At 50.9% G+C, this 20,854-nt stretch overlaps 1 protein-coding gene across 4 annotated transcripts in view; it reads right to left on the bottom strand.

The window, feature by feature from the left end:
* Positions 1–20,854, bottom strand: part of ELF4 (E74 like ETS transcription factor 4) — a 41,352-nt gene that overhangs the window by 15,775 nt on the left and 4,723 nt on the right. For 2 of the 4 annotated variants that reach the window (XM_005673902.4, XM_005673901.4), the window contains exon 2: positions 11,719–11,874. The exons of the other annotated variants lie outside the window; for them this stretch is intronic. The gene's annotated coding sequence lies outside the window, so the exon portion shown is untranslated. The remainder of the gene's footprint in view (positions 1–11,718; positions 11,875–20,854) is intronic. 4 annotated transcript variants of the gene reach the window in all.

Here is a 20,854-nt window from a genome sequence, read left to right on the forward strand (position 1 = left end):
CCGGAGAAGCCTCCCAGGGCCGTTTGTGCTCGGAAGGTCTGGCTCCCCCCGCAGCCAAAGTGCCCCAAGGCCCGCATTCCGCAGCTCCCGCCCTCCCACAGGCCGCCCGGCTGCCCCCAGGAAGCATTCTCATACTAATCAAATGAAAGGCGATCACTTTCACCTAATCCCACTTTGTCTAAACACGAAACCCTTGTGTCTGCTCCTCTCCCCCACCAAGGTCATTCCGCCAGGGCCCTACCCTCCAGGTTTGCTCATCTCTTTGGCTTCTCTTCGCAGGTTAGTATTTCATGTTGGCGATTTCGCTGCAGGTGCTCTCCTCCTGGGGAGCTTCTGTGCACCTCCCTTGCCTCCCCCGTTAGATTGTGGCTTCAGGGAGGGCACAGGCGATTGTGATGCTCACCCATGAAACTTTGGCATTTTGTACCGTGCTTGGCATGTAGCGGACACTCGATGTACGCTTGCGGAACAAACATATGAAGGAAGGAAGGAAGGAATGAACGAATGAGTGAATGGTACCGATCAGGTGGTACTAGTGAGGTGTTTTCTGGGCTCTAAGTATATATATGTGTACCCTGGGTGGGTGTCACGTGCTCTAGCTTACAGGAGAAACTGGTGCCGTCTATGTGTGTGTTACATCTGTGTGTTTCTGCCTCATCATGTACAATGGGGAGTAGGAGTTCGGGAGAGAGTTCGCTGTGGATGTGCAAACACACTATAGATATACAGTGTGCAGGGTGTGCCCCTGTGTTCCAAGTGTGAGGACGAGTGCGTGAGAGCCTTTGTGTGTCAAAGAGCTGCCCTGGTCAGGCCAGCAGAGCCACAAGCTCAGTCGTCGGTTCCTCCTCCTCGGGCCTGCCTTCGTGAGAATGACAAACCCGAGCTGACACTGGCTACACACCCGCGCTAATGCCGGCTGGCAGAGGCTGGCTGTGGTGAAGTGGGCTGGGGCGGGGCCCAGGGTTCGGCAGGCAGGGGGCTGCCACTGCCAGCCAGCTCCCGCCCCCCCCCCCCCCCCGCCGAAAACGCAGTCCTATTGCTTCCCAGGAAGAGAGCGCCAGTGGCAGAATATATGTAGCCCATGGGTGCTTGGGGCGAGTCCCCAGGTCCACCTTGCTAGGGGGCGGTGGGAGAGGGGAGGCAGCCCTGCCCCGTCTTGAATGGAACCCTTGGCCTTCCATGCAGAGGACAGGTTTGAAATAGAAAAGGCTAATCCAGTTGCCTCCTTTAAGTATCAGCATGTCTAAGTTTCCCGGTTCGGGACCTGGTTGGTGCAGGTCCCCACCGGCCCGGGATTGTGAGTGTGGTGAGGCTACACCCAACACCCAAGGCTGATCCTAGTTTCTCCTTCTGCCTGAGCTGAGCTCGAGCCTGAAGCTAAGATGAAGAGGAGGGTGGGGTGGGGGGACTAGCTATCTTACTCTCTTGGCCAAAGCTAAGAACCCCCCCCATGGAACCTTCCAGTCCAGAAAGTTTCACCCTTCCCCCTTCAGATGTTTGAGGATTTGAAAGTGAGAGGTGGGGAGAGGCTCATTTGCATGTTCACTCACTCTCCCCCATGTCCCTCAAAATAACCTCCCTCTCCCAGGAACCTGAAACCCAAGAAGCCACCCGCACAGAAGGCCCGCCCTGCTGGAGGCTGGAGAGGCCCGCACAGGGGCTCCCCTCCCTGGCACCCGGACAGACGCCCTGGGACACCGATTCAGTGGCCTAGAGCCCTGGACACAGCCTTCTGGGTGAGCGGAGGGCTAGGGGAGGCCCACGAGGACGCTGGGCTCAAGGAATCGGGCACCGGGAGCCTTGGTGACTGGTGGTGCTGGCTTCCCCCCACCCCACCCCACCACTGCAGAGCTCGCAGCTGGCTCCAGTCAAAGTCCACTCCCAGGGTGGCAAGAGCTCCACTCCCTTTGAGGCCGCTGCAGTACCCCTGGCTCCCAGGGCCTGTCTGACTTGGGCTGAAAGCATAGCCTCTGTGAGAGCGTATGGCCCTGACTACCGTCTGTGAGCGTGTCTGTGTGTGTGTGTGTGTGTGTGTGTGTGTGTGTGTGTGTGTGTGTGTGTGTGCGTGCCACAGGAGGGAGCAAGTAAGTGAGGGCGCCCACACCCCCGGCCTACAAATGCACACCTCTGCTTCTCTGTGGTTGTGACTGCATTTCAAAACCCAAATAGCAAAATAGAAGTGGTTTGGGCTGTTCCTGCGTCACCACAGCTGGGCCCCCTTCAGCCGTGGACCCTTTCTGGGGCTGTCACTGGAACACGTCAAGCGGTATCCAGCACCCACCCATTTGGGCCTCCTCTACAGGAAGCAGCCCCTACGTGAAAGCCACGTCCACAGTCTCCGTGGAGCGAGCTTAGATCTACACCCGTTCAGCTGAGCCAATGGCTCTCACACAATCGCTAATCACACCCGTGGCATTTTCACACACGCCAGCAAACATGGGGGCCAGATGGTCAGCCGGGCCCACAAAGCAGAGTTCTCCAGTTCCTCGTCCCCTCCGAGCCAGCTCTCACTCCTGAAATACTCCGTCCTCCCTGAAACCTTTCTGGAATTCTCTGGAAAGGAAGTGACAATTTCCTTCATGCAATTTCCCACTCCCTCAACACCCCTCCCCCCACAACCACAAACAAAATGGAAACTACCCCAGGAACAGCTGTACCCTCTACTTAAAAACAGCCCCTCCTCCGGCTAATAGTCATCAGTAGCACATTTGCACGCTGTACCATGTGACCAGTGGCGCGTATTTAAGAGACAGAGGGCCAGACTCAGGGACCCAGTCTGCAGCCCTGGACAGGGCAGAAGTAACCCAGCAGGGAGTGTGGGACTCCCCTGCAACCTTGGCCCAATTAGGGCTGGACTCCAATCAGCCAACTGAACCGCCCTCGCTGAGCAAATGCCTAGCAAAGGGGCCCTGGCCACAGCTATTTTGTCAACTTCTTCTCTATTCCTGCCTTTCCATTACCCCCTCCATTTGAGACAAAATCAGGAAGAGGGAGGGAAAAAAATAAAGGTTTTGCAAGCTCTGTTGGTTGGGGTTTCTCTGAGCTTATTTACAAGAAACCCAGTTTCCTTCCTTGGCCTTCGGTCACTGCCTGATTCCAGCGTAAGGTCTGTCACGGCTCTGATGGTGGGGCAGGCCCAGGGCTCTTCTCCAAGTGGCCCCGCCCCGCCACCTCTTAGCTGCAGTCCTGCCTCTACCTTCCCAGGCGCAGAGCCGGCCCAGTGGAGGGGCGGTTAGGGCTGCAGGAGGTGGCGGGCCACAGGCACAGAGATGTCCCCTCCTCTTTCTCCAAGAGACCCATCAGCCCACCCATGGTGCTGGGGTGTGGGGAGGAGAAGGGAAGCCCTCTCTTGGCTGCATCCCAACAAGATGTGTGACCCCGGAGAAAGTCAGCCATCTTCTGGGCTGAGGTTTCCGTCACCCTTAAAGTGGGTGAGGGCCGAGGGGAATCCAGGCCCAGCAGATGCTCACCAGGGAGTCGCGGGTGAACGAAGATGGTGGCAGGAAAGTGCTTTGAAAATTAAAATGCACTCATTCAGATGATGGGTTCCGGGTGACCTCCCAGAGAGCAGTGGGGGCTGGGGACCCCATTAAAGCCCCAGATGCGCCCCGCCCCCGTGGTTCCAGAACATAGACAGGGTGGGCTGCAGGCTTCCAATTGTGGCCTTGGAAGGGGCTGGCTCCTCTCCCGGGTTGGAGGCCCTGCAGGGAGGGGCAGGCAGTGTGGTTGGAGGAGTGCTCCCAGTCCCCGGCCTCGCCACCTCCACCCCACCCCGGCCCTTTGGGTTGTGGTTATGTGGCAAGAAGAGCACGACAGAAGCCCCAGTAGGGGATGAGGGGTGGGGGAAAGGTTATGACAAAGGGAACTTATTTCCCCAGCTGCCCTAACTCCCAGGGCCCTGGCCTGAGAAAGCCAAAAGAGCGCCCCCTGGAGGTGCCTGTAGCCACCACACCCTCATCTGGGGCTCCAGGGACCAGGGGGAGGCAGTGGGGCACTAAGCTCTTCTGGGAAGCCAAGAACAAGTCAGTGACGGGGAGAACACGCTGCAGGACAGCAGGCAAAGCCAAGTCCAGGGCAGCCACCGAACCCAGCGGGGTGGGCTGCCAGCTACAACCTAGGGAGAAGATCCCCAGAAGGTCCTGCAGACCAAAAGGGCACGGGCTTCCCAGGGAGAAGATCCAGCTTTGCCTTGGGCTCTTCCTCTGTGAAATGGGGACATCCTCTCTAGCTCAAGGGGTTGTCGTGAAAGGCCAGTGAGTTAATGTAGGTGAAAGCTCTTGGTTAGGTCCCAAGCGTGTTTTTAGATTTCCTGGTCAGATTTGTGTCTTTTTGGCTGAGGTCACAAATTAAGCATTCAGGATATCTTTACTAGATGGACAGGAAGAAAGGGAAATGGAGGTGGTGCGACGAAACGGAGGTGGGGGGGACATAGGCAATAATTATCAAACTTACGGTAGAGAAGAGGAAACCAGCTTGACCATGGGGAGAGGGTGGGACTGCCCTCGGGGGCAGGGAGATCAGGGGGATAAGCTCAGAGACCAGGTGTCGGATTTTGAACCTCATATGGAAGCAACCGGGAGTTACTGTTGCTTCTTGAGCAAGGGAGGGGCATAAAGCACGCAGTTCTTTAGGAAGATGAGTTTGGTCTGCGTGTTCACATGAAGGAGATGGGAGGGGACCAGGTGGGGCAGCTAGAACCAAGGAGGCGACTCCTAGAGCCACCCTGAAGGAATAAAATGACAGAGTACGGGGTCACACAGTAGTTGGAGAGACGCCAAGATGTCAGCCTGTTCTTGCTGAAAGAATGGTACAAGATAGAGAATGATTGGGGTGGGAAATAGGGCAAGAAGATGAGCTCAGCTTGGACATTTTGAAGTTGGGATTATCTTAAAAACCCAAGATTAATGGTGGAAAACAGAGCCCAGAGAGTCATTTTGCTAGACATGCGCACACAGAAGGGGCCTCGACAGGCCTTCAGAGGCCTGAGAAGCAGGCCTGGCTGGGTGAGGCTGACATTCTGGACACTGTGGCAGAAAGCTGCACGTGCTGAATGAAAGATGCTTCGGATGGCACCGCCCCTGCCCCCACCCCATCCCAGGAAGGCCTGCCTGTTTCCACGGGGGAGTGGAGCCGGGAGGGAACAGACACACTGACCAGAAACTAATTAGATTCATTAGTGGGGTTTTTAGAAGCTGGGGCAATCTGTGACTGGGCACCAACAGGATATTAAGTCAGATAACTTTTATTGAAGGGACAGTGTTCTTTGTCGAGGCCCCTGCCAGCATGTGTCCTAGAAACCAATGTAGAGGCTCCCTGCTTGGATCTGGGGCTCCCCCAGGAGCGGCAGGGGGGCTGTGCTGGGTTTGAGACCCGAAGGGCTCTAGGTGCCCCTCCCAAATGTCCCCTTCCCCTACCGGCCACTTCCCCGGCGAGCAAAAGCAAGGGGCAGCCCAGCGTTCCGTGCACAGAGAGGCAGGTGCGAGAAAGGATGAGGTGGAAAGAGCCTATGGGGCCTGGTGAGCGAGGGTGGACAGGAGGGCAGCTTCAGTCCCTGAAGTCACCATGAGCTCCCAGGAATCCCCTTCCCCCTCCGCCACGAGTCCCAAAGGCTTTCCTTGCCTCAGTCTCGCGGAGAGCAAAGTTAAAAGGGACCTGAGAGATCATCGCATCCACCCTCCCTGTCATCCTCCCTGTCGCCAACCGAGTTCTCGAGGAAGGAGAAGTGACTTGATCAAGGTCACGCAGCTAGTGGCCGTGAGACCCAGGCGACTTTCTGCCCCCTCCTCATTTTCCCTCAGCAGCCTCGAAAATGTCAAGCCTTCAGAATGAACTTCTTGCAGAACAGATACTGACTCACAGACTTTGAAAAACATGGTTTCCAAAGGAGACAGTTCGGGGGCGGGGGGGGATGCGCTGGGGTTGTGGGATGGAAATCCTATAAAATTGGATTGTGATGATCATTGTGCTACTATAAATGTAAAAAATTCATTGAGTAATAAAAAATTAAAATAAATAAATCTATTTGGTTTCTCCAATTGAAAAACAAAACAAAACAAAACAAAAAGTCAAGTCAGACTTGACTTGAGTGAGAAGAGACAGCAGCCAAAGGCCCAGGGCTGGCAAAGAACGATGAGGCCCCACATGTGCAGAATCGCAATGACGTCCCCTCCGTCCCCACCTCCGTGCCTTTGTTCTCACTGTCCCCGAGGCCTGACATGGCCTTCCCCGATTTCTGTGGCTCCAACTGCTTCCTCCACACCTGACATAGTCCCCCGTCCTCCTTGTCCTCTTCCTAACACCTAAGCCTGACCTCTTAGATTGAAGCAGGGGGTCCGCCAAGTACGGCCCACGTGCCAAATCCAGCCTGCCGCCTGTTTCTCCTAAGGCTTAGATGGCTTTCACATTGTTTTACTAGTTCAGGGAAAAAATTCAAAAGAAATGTAACATTTCATGCTACAGGAGAATTATACGAAGGTGAGCTTTCAGGGTCCACAAAGAAAGTTTTATTGGAACGCAGCTATGCTCGCTCATTTATGTATTGTCTGTGGTGGTTTTTGCATCATCTGTTGAGTTGCTGTGACAGAGTTCACATGGGCCACAAAGCCTAAACTATTTACTACGTGGTCCTTTGCAGGAAAAGTTTGCTGACTCCTGGACTAAAGGCTTCACTCCCCTTCAGAGGGGACAGATTCATCAAGTTCCTTTTCGAAGAAGAATGTCACAGAGACTTGGAGGTGCCTGGAGGGAGGTGCCTGCAGGGAGGTGTGGAACATCAAATACCATCGGAAAGTTCTGGTCCTGGCTCTGCCCATGGTGTGACCTTGAGCAAGTCCCTTCCACTTTGTGGGCCTCGGTTTCCTCAGCTGCAGAACGAGGGGGGTTGGCCTGGATGGCCTCAGGCCCCTTCCGGCCCTACGACTTAGAGACTCAGCCATCTGTTGCCTTCCTAACTCACACAGTTTTGAGCAGGCACCGTCCTGATCATTTTCTCGCAGAGCAAGACCTTACAGAAGGTTCCCCTGCCCAGCTGTGGTTTTCCGCTACCACTGTGGGCCCCCTGACTCCGTACTCACCTGCCCCGCCCCGCCCTTCCCTGCAGCTGACCTGCCCGCCCTTCTGTCTGAATTCCTCTCCCTGCAAAAGGAAGATGGATTTCTCTGAGGAAGCACCCCCCCACACACACCTGGTGGGCCAGGAGCCTCCATTTGGGGGGTGGGGGGCGCAGAGGCAGGGAAGAAGGGCTCTCAGCTCTCCTCGGCCTCCTGGGGCCCAGGGCAGACAGGCAGTCGAGCAGGAGATGGGCCAGCTCTCCCAGCACCCCTGCTCTGCCAGAGGAAACAGCCCTCTCTGCCACTTCCTGTCCCAGGGGTTTCAGCAGTTTCCCCTTCAGGGCCTGCTGGCCCTCCCAGCCCCGCCCCTGCCCCCCCACAGGTCAGAGAGTGCAGAGAGGGGAGGAGCCCTGCCCCTGAGGGGGAGTGGGGAGGATCCCTCACAGGAAGGCTGAGCAGACAGCTGTCTACACAAGGGGACGCCCCGCAGCTCCTCTGCCAGCCTGGTTGGGCCGGGGGAGCCAGGCCTGGGGAGGGAGGTGGGGCTGCCTCCACAAACCCTCTCTGGTTAGCAGATGAGCAGACGTGAGCTCATCCCTCACCTGGCTATCACCTTGGAGAGCGGAGTGAGCCTGCTGGGGAAAAGGCTGGGCTAGGAACGCTGAGGTCAATGTCCATATGGGCTGAGGACCGGCCCTGGGTGGCTTTCGATGGAGAGATGGGTTGAAGCAAGAGAGCTTGGTGGAAACCAGGCCGACTCGGGAGGGGGGGTTAATTCGGAGCAGCAGGTGACACTGAAATCAATGGCGTGTCATAACTTTGTATGATGTCCCCAGCACCGGTGGTGGACGGAGGCAACAATGGAGAGCAAAGTATTGTATTACATGTGGGTCAAGGGTGGTGGCATTTTCTGGGTGATGGAACAGGAAGCTATCACATTCCGTAGCCACTGCTGATTTGGTGTGGTGACTTCTACTTGTAAATACCTCCCGGCCGCCCTTGCAAGGTGGGGCTCCTCGCAGTGGGGCTGTGTGCCCGTGAGGGATCCCGGCAGGTGACCAGCTCTGCCAGGCCTTCCCCAGGCAATGGGTCAGAGGAGCAGTGGCAGCCTGAGGCTCTGCACCTCCGCCCAGTGCTCAGGCCTCCTGAGGACAGGTTAGAACTACATGATGATGGTTTTAGAAGCTTTGGTGCCTGGGATGGGGCCCTAGTAGCGGATAGGCACAACCACCTCGGCCCCTGTGGTAGTATTGTTCCATGAGGTTCAAGGAGCCATGAGTGAAGCTAGGGGGATCCCTAGAAATGATGGTTCTGGGTGGGCCAACGAAAGTGGGTGGGAAGATGGTCTTGATACCTCTCTCGGCTCTGAGAGGTCATCTTGTGCCTTTGGCCAAGAGCCCTGCCCAGCCAGCCTCCTGTAAAGAGAATAGCCCCACTTTGCCCTCCCCCGTCTGCCTCCATGACCCCAAGGCCCCAAAGCCCCACTGCCTCTGAGGGTAATGCCTGCTCCGCCTCGCAAGGTGGAGTAAATTCTGCTTCCCCACAGCTGAATGGTATGGAGGACGCCTAGGAAGCCTCAGAGACAACATCTGGATCTGCACCTGGGCTTCTGCCAGCCCCTCCCTACATCTGCGGCACAAACCCAGGGCCAGGGTTTGGTTACAAGCCCGACTCAAAGCTGGTGGCACGTGTTTGGAAAACACATCTGACTGGGTGGAGGGGGTGGAAGCGATTGAGATCAGTGCCAGCTCAGGGCAAGTGCTTGCGGGGTTGGCACCAAGCTGAGCTGGTGCTGGGCCTGGGACAGAGGGTGTGGCCACTGTGGACTCAGCCATGGGCCTATTGGGGGAGGGGCGGAGGGGCGTGGGTGCTTGTGTAAAGTGGGCAAGATTTTCTTTTGCATCGGTCCTCTGATATCGCTCCAGACTGTTCCCTCTGCTTCTGGGGAAGGGGACCAAACAGTAAACACTACAGGGTGACAGGGTGGAGCATAGGGAAGGCGGCACGTATGTACATTTATCGGGTACGAGCTGTGGGGTTGGTGTTGTGCCAGGCACTTTTCCAAACCTGTCTCCTTTAATTCTTTCAACATCCCAAAGAAAGTCAGTGGCAGAGCTGGGGTTTGAACCCAGGCTTATTTCCAACTACTACGCTCTTTGAACTTTGTTTTCAGCTAAATCTCTTTTGGTAATAATCCTGTTTTAAGAGTTCTATTTTAAAAACTGTAGAAGTGAGGCTCAGAAAAGGTTAGGTAACATAACCAAGGTCACACAGCCTATCAAGAGTGGAGGCAGGAGCTCCCGTCATGGCTCAGAGGAAATGAATCTGATTAACATCCGTGAGGACGCAGGTTTGATCCCTGGCCTTGCTCAGTGGGTGAAGGATCCGGCGTCGCTGTGAGCTGTGGTGTAGGTCGCAGACGAGGCCGGCAGCTGTAGCTCTGATTTGACCCCTAGCCTGGGAACCTCCATATACTGCGGGTGTGCCCTAAAAAGACAAAAAAGAAAAAAAGAAAAAGAAAAAGAAAAAGAAAGGAAGCAGAACTCAAACTCAGGCCTGTGTGATCATAAGGTCTGCGCTTTCCCCACTGCCCCATGCTGGCAACCCTCTGCTCAGATTCCTAACTCAGAGGGTGCTCACAACACCCAACACTGAAGGTGCAGAGCCCCTGTGATGTCCTGCAACAAACAGAAAGCTTCCCGGGCCTGGGTCCCAGCCCCCTCCAGGCACCATCCGATAGGTAAATCCTAACTTCCCAGGCAAAGATGCACCCAAATGGTGACAAGTTGAGCCCCTGTGGCCAGCTGCGGACGAAAGATATTGTGGGAGTAGGAGGCCTCTGGCTCATTGATGAAGGAGCCTGGCTCTATTCCTGTACCTCAGGAGCCTACAGTTTCCAGAGAGTTCCTGGCTCCAGACCTGCAGTGGCCAAGGCATGGTCCCTGCCCCATAAATATACACTTGCTCTCGGCTTACACATCATTTAAGTCTGAGTTCTTATCTCGGGGTGTTGGTTCACACGTTCATTCAAATATTTATGAAAAGTCAGCCCTGAACACCTCATAGGTACCAGGTCTGTGGCCAGGGGCCTATCGCTGGGCCCACCCTAGGCTTGTCTGTGGTACGTATCTTCATATCTAAGTTCCTGGTAAGCTGAGTTAGCCCATCTGCCTAAACAATACTGCTGGGTTTTTTTTCTTTCCCTCAGAACACTTCTATGCCAAGTGACCCTTCAAAACTGAGGCTCCGAGGTTGGGGAGAAATGGGGAGTGACTGCTAATGGGTATAAAGTTTCTTTATGGGGTGATAAAAAGATTCTAGAATGGATTGTGGTGACGGATATACAACTCTGTGAGTATATTAAAAGCCACTGAGTTGTACACTTTAATTGGGTGAGTTGTATGGTATTGAACTCTATCTAATAAAGCTGTCATTAAAATTTTTTTTACAAACACAAAAAAAAGAAAGAAAGAAAGTGGCCCAGAGAGGTCTTACTCAAGGCTACATGCAATATAACAGCTTAGGCCAGACTCCAAGTCATCTTTTTTTTTTTTTTTTTAGAGCCGCCCCCGCAGCATATGGAAGTTCCCAGGCTAGGAGTCGAATGGGAGCTGCAGCTACCGGCCTACACCACAGCTACAGCAACGCCAGATCCGAGCTGCATCTGCGACCTACGCCACAGCTCATGGCAACGCAGGATCCTTAACCCACTGAGCAAGGCCAGGGATCGAACCTGCATCCTCACAGACACTATGTCAGGTTCTTAACCCTGTGAGCCACAACGGGAACTCCCTGGGTCTTCTGATTTCTTACGCTGAGGCTCCTCCCATCAGCCTCCCCAGAACCTGAGCAAGGATAACTGATAACTGCCGAAGTTCCAGCCCTCTGCCTGAGGGTAGGCGGCTGGATCTAGAGCACCAGGGTAGGAGTAGAAAGTGCTCTAAAGCGAGGGCTTTAACTTAGGTCTCCAGGAGTGTTTGCAAAAGGCTTCGCCAGCTCTGACCGTCTGCGGTTCTAAATACAAAGCACTGCTAGACGGAATACAATGGCGTGCGGAGAGGTGGTTCTTGGAGTGGAGCAGGGGGCCGTGGACACAATTAGGTGTGCCAACTGCTGCTCCTCACAGAGAGTGAGGACCAGGACTTTCCGGTGGGAGCCGGATGCTCTCAGAGGAATCCACTGCTGAGTTTCTCCATAGGGAGTAGCTTGGTCCTGATTTCACCCCTCCCCCCCGCCCCTGCCCATCCACAGTGCTAGGTGGTAGAATAACCCATAATAGAGACCCAGTGATCACATCTTTTGGTGGTAAAATAACCCGTAATAGAGACCCATTGATCCCATCCTTTGGAGATGTCAGGAGCCAGGTTCCTGGCCTGCCGCCCAGGCAGCCCCACCTCAGGCTGAGCTTTGCCTGTGGCAGAGGGAGGGAGTGATTGCTGATGGCCACCAGTCTAGTCCCCGCTGGACAGGATGTTTCCACATCAAGCCCCACTTCCTGCAGCTAGGCCTGGGCTCCGGTTTCCCCCTTCTCCTGCCATCTGGTTGCCTGCCCTCTGCCCCCTCCCCTTGCTGGGTGTTTACAGGCTGCCTTATCAGCCTGGGGAATCTGGGCCTCACCCAGCCGGCTGCCCCGCCCCGCCCGGCGCAGACAGCCTGCCCAGGGCCTTACCTGCTGTGGTTTCGTCACTACAGGCAGGCAGGGAGGTGTGGATGAAGGCTTACTGCCTGCCAGAGTGAGCCCTGAATATTCATAGCCCGCTCTCCACCTTGTCCAAGCTGGGGGAGGGCGTGTGTTCTCCCGATGTTCTCATGGTCGATCTGCAGGCTACAGGGAACAGAAATGAGGCGCTTGGGCTGCTGCGGAGGCTAACTTTGGCCTGAATAGTTTCTTTCTTTCTTTCTTTCTTTTCTCTCTCTCTCTCTCTCTCTCTCTCTCTCTCTCTCTCTCTCTCTCTCTCTGTCTGTCTCTCTCTCTCCCTCTCTCTCTTTTTCTTTCTTTGCTTTTTTAGGGCCGCACCCACAGCATATGGAGGTTCCCAGGCTAGGGGTCAAATCAGAGCTGTAGCTGCTGGCCTATGCCACAAGCACAGCAACGCCAGATCCGAGCCACGTCTGCAAACTACACACAGCTAATGGCAATGCCAGATCCTAAACCCACTGAGCGAGGCCAGGGGTCGAACCTGCATCCTTATGGATGCCAGTCAGATTCGTTTATGCTGAGCCACAATGGGAACTTCCTGGCCTGGACAGTTTCGATGGCCCTTCTGTCCTCAGCTACCAAGAGATGAGCAGAGGCAGCACTGGACAGAGCACTGGGGGCAGGCTCTCAGAGTATAGGCAGTTTAAAACAACAACAACAACAAAAAAAACCTGTAGAGTGTGGTGAACACTCCAAGCTACAGGTAGGGCAGAACGAGGGGCTGCAGACAGTGTGGTGGAGGAGAGAAGGCTGGGGGATCGTGGGCATAGCCTTGGCCGATCCATGCCCAGACTTCTGAGCCTCATGGGTCCTATGCTGATCTCCACCTCACCCTGGGATCTACTCACCCACCCATAGGCTGGGATGAGACCAGAGCTAAGTGCTGAGCAAGTCTGATGACGGCCCCTTGGAGCACAACAGCTTAGTTTTTTCCATCAAAGGAGTCTGAACCAAGGAGGGCAACAGGGATGGAGACAGCAGGCAAATGATGGTAAGAGCTGATGGATTTCCTGCCCAGCAGTTTGACTAAAACCTTGAAAGTTAGAGTTCCGACCTGTCCCTTGGCAGGTCCCACAGGGACAGAGGCTGCTCGCTACGGCTGACCAAGCCCTGGAGCAGGAATCCAAGCCACAGCCCCCAAACCCAGCTCACCTTCCAGGGGCTGCCATTTTGTTCACTGAGAAATCAGGTAAAATGTGCACAGGCAGTAGATTGCAGCATTCACCCTTAAGATAAAATGCCACACTTCAAAGAAATTGTATGAGACTGTGTCTTTCTAGGTCTCTAAAATGCAATTCAACAGTTCAGGTCGCTTGGGTGGGAAAGTTTGGAAAAACTCTGCTCAGGCAGTTCTGCCATTAATGGGCTATGTAACCACAGGCATGCCATGTCACATGGCTCTCACAGCCTCTGGCCTCCCCACCCCTCTGCACCATAGATTTCATGCTACTCAGAGCTTCTCACAAGCTTACTGACCCTAGCAGCAGTCAGAGCTCCACAGGCCATCCCACCTCCCCAGGAATGACTTCCCCACCACTCAGAAAAATCATAAACCATTTAGTGTTAATGTGTTAATGGGTGATATTGGGTTAATGTGTCACCTCTCTCCTTAACACATTTTCATTTTAAAAGGCCATCTGGAACTCCCCTGCTTTAACATAAGGAATGGCTCTGGGGCAATGGGGGTGGGGGGAGGCCAGTGGGCAGGTGAGCCAGGGGGGCATTTCTCACTGATTCTGCCTCCCATCACACCCATCACTAGCCCCGGAGCCAGTTGGCTTTCACCGTTTCCTCCCCACACCTGTGGTCTCTGTTGGGAAGCTGTGTAGAAGGGATGTGGAAGTCTTTGAAAAGCTCACCAGGGCCTGGGGCGGCTGAAAGCCCACTTGACTGGGCCGGAGGAAGAGTAAGGCCCAGTCGTGGCCCTGCCTCTGCGTGGCTCCTCCCCCCCGCCTCTGAGCTGGCGCCAACTCCTACTCCAGGGCACACATTTAGATCTATGGCTGTGGCCACACCAGCTGTACACGGCATAGCTTTACAGTCCAAACTCATCTGCTTGGTTTCCAAAGGTCTTTCACAGTCTGACCCCACCCTACCTACTCAGCCTTGTTTCTCATGATTTCCCAACTCAAGCCTGGGCTTCAAGCCCAGTGGTCTCCTCATGGTCCCCTGAGGGAACATTCCAGGCTCATTCACGGAGTTTCTCAGGCCTGCCAGGCCCTCACTGCTCTGTTTTGGTTAATCAAACAGTGCCCATCCAGCAAGGTCCTAACCAATTTCCCCAAATCCATGGAGCTGGTTGTACGCCCTGATAACTAGAGTCCACACCCAGAGAGCCCCCTTCTAAATTCCCATAGCCCTTAAATTCAACCACAAGATCTCTTAATCCCACACAAATGTGAATTGCTCTTTAATTATTTCATGTGTATGTCTTGTTTTCCCCAAAGGTGGCAAAAGCCATGAGATCAAGGTCTATTTCATCTTCTCCCGAGTCTAACACAGGTCTGGGTATTTCATGAACTAAGTCCATGTAAATTCTCAGCCCAAGGGAGATCTCTAGAAAAGAGACCCTGAGTCCTGACAGATCTGAGGGCTACAGTCTAGGGGTGGGGATAGGAGTAGAGTTAGGGGGCAAAGGTCTCCAGGCTCAAACATTACTTGTCTTCTCTCTTTCCAGGCCTCTGCTAAAGGAAACTCATCCCAGCAAGAGTCATTTATTCCAAACAGCACCGAGAAGGTGGTTGATGATCAATCAGGTCATCATCAAACCAATTCTCTCTTTGTACCAAACTGCAGCGTTTCTATCTCATGAATATTGGGTTCTGGTCTGATCACTGGACCTCGGGAAAAACTTCATAATGTGGATCAGTTCTAAGGGCTAAAATAATTCAAGAGAATGTGGTGTGAGGTGAATTTTTTTGGGGGGCCGTGCCTGTGGCATGTGGGAATTCCCAGGCCAGGGAGCAAACCTGAGCCACAGCAGTGACAATGCCGGATCCTTAATCCACTGAGCCACCAGGGAAATCCTAACTTTTTTTTAGAGAGGCCTTTTGTTGGCTAGCCAGACAAGGTTGAAAAGGGATATGACTGGCATCTAGAAAATGATGTATGAAGCAGATAATCATGGAACCCTGCACCAAAAATGAGTTATAAATGAAGGGCAAATAATAAATAGTCCTATTTTGCAAATGTATAGTAAAGTTAAGGAACTCTTTAGCTGAAGACTATCAAAGGTTAAGTAAGCATCTTCTAAAATGACAGTAACATTAGGGTCATCCATGATTATAAAATAAGATCACAAAAGCATATCCAAACATAACTGTTATAACAATTAATGTAAACAATTAATTCAAGAATTAAAAGAAGATGAGATCATTAATAAACCACAAGGATATACACAGAGAATATAAGCAGTATTTTATGAAAACGCAAATGGAGTATAACCTTTAAAACTTGTGAATCACTATGTTGTACAGCTGAAACTTAAATGAAATTGTTACTCAATTATACCTCAATTTAAAAAATGATACTGACAATCTGATTCTAAAAGTCATATGAAGGTGCAGCCCTAAAAAGCAATAAATAAATAGATAGATAGATAAATAAAATTCACATGAAATTGCAAATGACTTGAAATGGATTTTTTTGTTTTGTTTTTTGCTTTTTAGAACCACACCTGCGGCATATGGAGGCTCCCAGGCTAGGGGTGGAAGCAGAGCTACAGCTGCCAGCCTACACCACAGCCACAGCAATGCAGGATCCGAGCCTCATCTGTGACCTACACCACAGCTCATGGCAACTCGGGTTTCCCAACCCACCGATTGAGGCCAGAGATTGAACTGGCATCCTCATGGATCCTAGTCAGGTGAGTTAACTGCTGAGCCACGATGGGAACTCCCAATTATACCTCAATTTAACAAATGATACTGACAATCTGATTCTAAAATTCATATGAAGGTGCAGCCCTAAAAAGCAATAACTAACTAGCTAACTAAATAAAATTAACATGAAATTGCAAATGACTTGAAATGAATTTTTTCTTTTTTTTTGGTTTTTAGGGCCAAACCTTGGAAGTTCCTGGGTCAAGGGTCGAATCGGAGCTACAGCTGCTGGCCTATGCCACAACCACAGCAACGCGGGATCTGAGCTGTGTCTGCGACCTACACCACAGCTCACAGCAACGCCAGTCTTTAACCCACTGAGCGAGGCCAGGGATTGACCCCGCAACCTCATGGTTCCTAGTCAGATTCGTTTCCGCTGTGCCATGACGGGAACTCACAAATGAATTGAAATGGAAAAAACAACTTTGTTAAAAAAACAAAGCTGGAGGGCTAACACAACATGATTTCAAGAATGATTATAGGAGTTTCCTGGTGGCTCAGTGGATTAAGGATCTGGCATTGTCACTGCTGTAGCACAGGGCTCGATCCCTGGCCTGGGAACTTCCTCATGTTGTGGGTGTGAGCCCCCCAAAAAAGAATAATTATAAAGCTACAGTAATCAAAACAATTGGTATTGTCCTAAAGATAAACAAATAGATCAATCAGTGGAACAGAATATAGAGTCGAGAAATAAGCCCACATATATAAGGACAACTTAAATAGGCTAACAATAGCTTTTTCAACAAGTGGTGTTGGAATAACTGGATATCAACATGTAAAGAGAAAAAAAATGAATTTGGATCTGTACCACTCAACATATAGAAAAATTAAGTCAAAATGGATCAAAGACCAACATGTAAAACCTAAAACCATAAAACTTCTAAAAGAAAACATAAGACATAATATTTGTGACCTTGGTCTAGGTGAAGAGTTCTTAGATACAGGGCCAAAAGTATGATCCATAAAAGTAAAAATTGATTGGTTGGACTTCATTGAAATTAAAAACTTCAGCTCTTCAAAAGACACTGTGAGGAGAATGAAAAGACAAAGCATATACTCAGAGAACATCTTTGCAAAGCATGTATCTGATAAAGGTCTTGTATCTAGAATATATAAGGAATTCTCAAAACTCGGCTACAAGAAAACAGACAAGTCAGTTTAAAAATGGGCAAAAGATCTGAACAGACACCTCACCAAAGTAGATATATGGGTGATAAATAAGCACCTGAAAAAATGCTCAATATCATCAGTCATTAGGGAAATACAAATTAAAACCATGACGAGATACCACTGTACACCTATCAGGATGGCTAAAATTAAAAAGACTGCTCACACCAAGTGTTGACAAGGATGTGGAGCAACTGGAACTCTAATGCACAGTTGGTGGGAATGTGAAATGGTACTTTGGAAAACAGTTTAATAGTTTTAAACTACCACTGTTGATCTAGCCTTTCCACTCCTAGGTATTTGACTAAGAGAAAAAGACACATATAGCCATAGAAAGAGTTGTACAAAGCTGTTCACTGTAGCTTTCTTTCTAATACCAAAAACTGGGGAAAAAAAATACAAAACAACCACCCAATGTCCATCAACTGATGAACAGATCAGCAATGAATGGTATATCCATACAACGCAATTCTACTTAGCAACATAAAGAATGAAACACTGATGTAGAAAACAACATGGATGGATCTTAAAATAAATGTGCTGAATGAAAGAAGCCATACAAAGGGAGAGTACATACTATATGATTCCATTTATATAAAACTTTAGAAAATGCAAACTATTACAATGAGTAGTTCATAGGCCCTAGAAACTCTAATGCACAGTATAGCAAATGTAGCCAACAACATTAAACCACAATCATCAAACTTGCTAAGAACTAGAACTTAATTATTCCAATCACTAAAAAGAAAAGATAATTATGCAACATGATAGAGCTGTTGACTATCACTGCGATGGCAACCATATTACAATATATAAACATATCAAATTACCATGTTGTACTCCTTAACTTTACACAATCTTATATGTCAAATACAGAGGGTCCCCAACTTAACCATGGTCCCACTTATGATTTTCCAACTTTACAATGGTATGAAAGTGCTACGCATTCTAGAGGAACCATACTTCCCATTTTGAATTTTGCTCTTTTCCCAGGCTAAGGATCTGTGGCCTGATGCTCTCAGGTGATGCTAGGCAGCAGCAGCCACCGCAGCACCCAGTCAGCCACGTGATCAGCAGGGGAGCCAACCGAAACCCTCACAACCCTACAACCGTTCTGTTTGTCCGTAGAGTAGTCAATAAATTACATGAGATATTCAACACTTTACCATAAAATAGGCTTTGTGTTGGATGATTTTGCCCAACGGCAGGCTACGGTAAGTGTTCTGAGCACATTTAACGCAGGCTAGGCTAAGCTACGGTGCTTGGTAAGTTAGGTGTATTAAATGTATTTTCAACTTAGGATAACTTCAACTTCTGATGGGTTTACCGGGATGTAACCTCATCGTAAGTTAAGGAAGATCTGTATATTTCAATTAAAATATGCATCCTAATCAACAGTCACAGAGAGCAGCTCAGGATGAGAGGAGGGATCACGAAGGGGCGTGAGGAAACTTTCAGGGGTGATAGTTTCACAAGTACATACATATGTCAAACATTATCAAATTGTACACTCTAAATATGTGCAGTTTATCATATGTCAATATTGCCTCAATAAAACTGTTAAAGAGAAAGAAAATGGTCCCCAGATTGGGTAAAATAACAACAGCAGCATTAACTATGTAATTTTACTAAGTAATATTACTGCGAAATCTAACCATGCAATAATATCTTCTATGACAGAAGTCAAAAGAAGCAAGAACACGCATGCGCTTCGAAACACATTCCTTGGTGCCACCAGCGAAGGCAAATTCTGAACCTTGGAACTTACTGAGTGTGCTAATTCGTATGCGTTTGTGTTGTTTTATCTCTTGCTCACTCCCATCCCAACATTATTGTCCCTAGAAGGCCCCAACAGCACAGCCAATGCGCTTACCCTTTCTTCTTTTGAAAAGCCATCCACCCTCTCACCTCCAGGAAGCCTTCCCCAATTAAGCTGAGGAGGAGGAAGAATGATCTTCCTCTAGGTAAGCCCTCCAACCCATCATCACCTAATCTACAAACCTTAAGTGCCACAGGCTGGTTGGCACTTCAGTTCCCTCCCGCTGTGGGGCTAAGTGCACGGGTATTCCTTCCTAGAGCTCCAGAATTGGCTTTAGATTCTTCAGAGCAGGGGGCTGGGCCTGCTGTGTTTTTTTTTAGGATCAGGATGGCGCCAAGAAAGTGGTCACCTAATGAGACAGGTGTTTTCTGTGCATGGATTCTCAGAATCAGCAGAGCTGAACTAGCCTCTCTTATCCTCTGGGGGCATTATGGGAAAAAGACAGATTATCTCCTAAATCTATGTCTTAAGTACCTCCTTGTTATCAGGTCATCAGGAATTGGGGGAGGTTAAGACTAATTGCCCACTCTCCCGTCCCCCAAGGCTTAGGGGCGGGGACCAAGCGACTAAGTGAAGTGGCTCAGGGGTGGTCCGGGGTGGTCCGGGGCCTCCTAGCCCTGTGGGTGGCCACAGGCTTCTCAAGCAAACACAGTCCATTCGCTAGCAGATGGAACCTCCAAGCAACTTTCTGGGAGGCCTTTGGAATGGGAATGGCCCCCAGCACACTCCCCTGCAACTGGACTTCTGGGCAAAGGCGGTGACCCAGCCCCAATCCAAGGCCTCTGGGCATTGGCCCAGAATGGACCCATCATCTGTTCTAGCAAAAGGAGGGAGAAAGTGAGCAGTGGTTGGCCAGTCGGCTCCCAGAATTCTACAGTCGGTAGGGTGATAAGAAGCTGATGATTGCTAAGTACTTGCCAGGAGTGGAACATGAGGCCTTTTCTCAAAGAAACTAACTCACTCTTATTCCCACAGCGGATGAACCTCAAAATGAAGGATGAACCTCAAGGTGAACGTGGTGAAGAGATAAAAAAAAAGGCAATGTTAATAAAAATATTAAAGACTTGATTTTCGCTCTTCACTACAACGCTGCCTTCCCACTCAGAAAGACTTTACTACACACACACACACACACATACACACATCTTTTTCCACATCCCTTTCCTTATCCTATGTGATGGCGGAGTTAACAAAAAGTCAGCAGAAAGATCTGGAAAATCTCCCTCTTGGTTTTATGAATAGGCATCCCGTGTCCAGCCAGCATTGCCAGAGAAGCAATTGATACCTGGCAAAGTCCAGGGTGGAAATGATAACAACAACAACAATAATAATAGCCACAGAATAATAGCAGCTAGCACTTACTGGGTGGTTACCACGCTGAGTGCTTTACAGGCGGTATCTCATTTAATCCTCACTTCAATCCTGGGAGGTGTGGACTGAGACGCAGAGTGGCTTCGTGACTAGCGGGTAGTCACACAGCTGGTAAGTGGTATGAACACAGAGCACCTGTGCCCTTCCTCCTCCAGACAATACACTCTTTTTTTTTTTTTTTTTTTTTTTTTGTCTTTTTGCCATTTCTTGGGCCGCTCCTGCGGCATTAGGAGGTTCCCAGGCTAGGGGTCGAATCGGAGCTGTAGCCGCCGGCCTACGCCAGAGCCACAGCAACGCAGGATCCGAGCCACATCTGCGACCTCCACCACAGCTCACGACAATGCCACGTCCTTGGCCCACTGAGCAAGGCCAGGGATCGAACCTGCAACCTCATGGTTCCTAGTCGGATTCATTAACCACTGCGCCACGACGGGAACTCCGCCGACAATACACTTCTTGAGAAGAATATTGGGTTAGACTGGAAGAGGAAGGGTGCTTCGGGAAGGGCAGCTGGAGTGAGAAGTGGGAAGTACCAGCACTGGGACAAGAAAATGGTCCACCGAGAAGGTGGGAACCTAGGCCAAAGCTTCCTCAATCTAAGCAAGCTGTTTAACCTCTTGCTTCTTGTGGGTCTGGCTGAGAAATGCTCTGGCACCTTCCCTAGCAAACCTTCCTGCATGAAACACTCCTCCCTGCCGCCTGACCCTCCCCATCACCCCGGGATCAGGCTGGGGTCTCTTTGCCAAGACATTCACTTTAGGACACAATTTCCCTGGCCCAGAAGTCAGGGCACTCTGGTGCGTCCCTGCGATTTTGCAGCGCACTGGGGGGCGCAGGGCAAGAGGATGGTGAGACAGGAAAACTGATG

The sequence above is a fragment of the Sus scrofa genome, chromosome X (assembly GCF_054392235.1).
Source record: "Sus scrofa isolate SSC_HxYL_T2T_F1_AM1 chromosome X, Sscrofa_HxYL_maternal_Yorkshire_Landrace_v2.0, whole genome shotgun sequence".
Classification (NCBI taxonomy): domain Eukaryota; kingdom Metazoa; phylum Chordata; class Mammalia; order Artiodactyla; family Suidae; genus Sus; species Sus scrofa.